Genomic DNA, 1924 nt, shown 5'->3' with positions numbered 1-1924 from the left:
TAACAGTGACAAAAACACCTATGAGTAAACAGGCACACTTTAAAAAAAACAAAAATCACTACTAACAGCAATCAAATGCCCCCCTCCTCCACAAGCCATGTAATGGTAATGTTTAGTTATTATACACATAGACCACACATGGATATAAATATTGTGTAAAGTTTCCTGTTGCTTTGTTTCAGTATCAAGTTAATGTTAATTGCAATTTATATCTAATCTTTGTGATAAATTTTCAAAATTCAAAATGAGCAAGAGAAGAGATGAGCTGAGTCATTACTTAGACATTATCATGAATTTAAGTTCTCCATGAAATAACCAAGACTGAGCTACAGATGAGACCATCAACTTTGAACACCAGGATATATTTAAATCCCACAAGAAGTTAGCAAAACTAACCTATAGATTAAACTGTCAACTGGGAAGCATCTGCATGAAATCAGCAAAACTGAGCTATATATAAGACCATCAACTGGGAGACACTAGCATGTATTTAAGTCCTCCATGAAATCAACAAGACTGAGGTATAGAAGATAAAAAAGAAGTATGTTGTAGGTTAAACCACCAAAAACAACAAGATGTTAACTAGATATTTATATTTTTTATAATATATACTGTTGTAGATACAATGTTTCGGGCAAAGCCCTTCATTAGCTATCTCTAGTCAAACAGTAAACTGCAAACAAAAATGTTCTAACTCGAAGATCGCATTACAATATAGCAAATAAACTCGTCTAACAATGTTTAAAAATGCTTAAAACAATATGAGAGATTTAGAAAGTTATATATGTATATATATGTGTGTACACCCACAAATGTGCTGAACTTCACACACCCCCCACTCACATTTTGGTCTGTTTAGCAGAATTAGTTTTAAAGTACAGTGGGTTCTGTTTAAACAATGAATTCTATGAGCAGGTTAGTTTTATAGGTATGGGATATAAAAAGGGCCCAAATTTTGCTTACCTTTTTGTGGGATATATTAAAGAACTTGTGTTTACATAGTATGATGGTCCCTTACCTCTCCTTTACAAGAGGTATATCGATGACATTGTTGGAATCTTCACAGGCAACTTGTCTGAACTAGAAATATTTATTCATTATGCAAGTAGCTTCCATCCTTCACTGGCCTAAACACTTAACATTTCCAGTTCCTCACTACCATTTCTGGATATTCTTCTTTCTATATCTTCCAATACAATCTCAACCAGTGTTCATTATAAACCCACAAATGCTCCAACTATTTACATTTTAATTCTAACCATTTCATACACATGAAAAAGAACATACCAAAATCCCACTTCATTAGGCTATAGAAATTGTGTAGTGAGCCTGATGATTTCAATGCTCACTTAACAAAATTGGAATCATTTTTCCATGATTGTGGCTACCCTCAACAAATCCAGAAAGAAGCTCAGAATTCTTTTGTAAATGAAGATCACAACTCCTCTTCATCTGTCATGGAAATAAACTCTAAACTCTCCTGCACCAGACAACTTCTTATCCTCACTTACCACACAAACAACAAACATGTTAAAGACATTATTGTGAACAATTTTCACATTTTAAAGGAATCTGACACCACTAAATATATTTTTCCAAGTCCCCTCATGATTTCCTACTGACACGATACTAATACTGGAAACTACCTAGTTCACAGCAGCCTTCAAAAAACCAACAGATATTACTGTAGGTAGCTATCTTTGTAATAGAAGATGCTGCAACATGTGTGCTTACAATGACCCAAGAACATTAAGGATCAATCAAAATGCATCATATATTTCACTGTATGGATGTGTTGTGGAAAATTATACATAGGAGAAACCAGTAGATTATTAACAGAATGGACCCGAGAACATCTCAGAGACATAATGAATTGTAACACAGATAAACCAGTGCCTCGACACTTTAATTTGCACAACCATAC

The sequence above is a fragment of the Limulus polyphemus genome, unplaced genomic scaffold (assembly GCF_000517525.1).
Source record: "Limulus polyphemus unplaced genomic scaffold, Limulus_polyphemus-2.1.2 Scaffold51, whole genome shotgun sequence".
NCBI classification, from domain to species: domain Eukaryota; kingdom Metazoa; phylum Arthropoda; class Merostomata; order Xiphosura; family Limulidae; genus Limulus; species Limulus polyphemus.
This window is presented reverse-complemented; position numbering follows the sequence as displayed.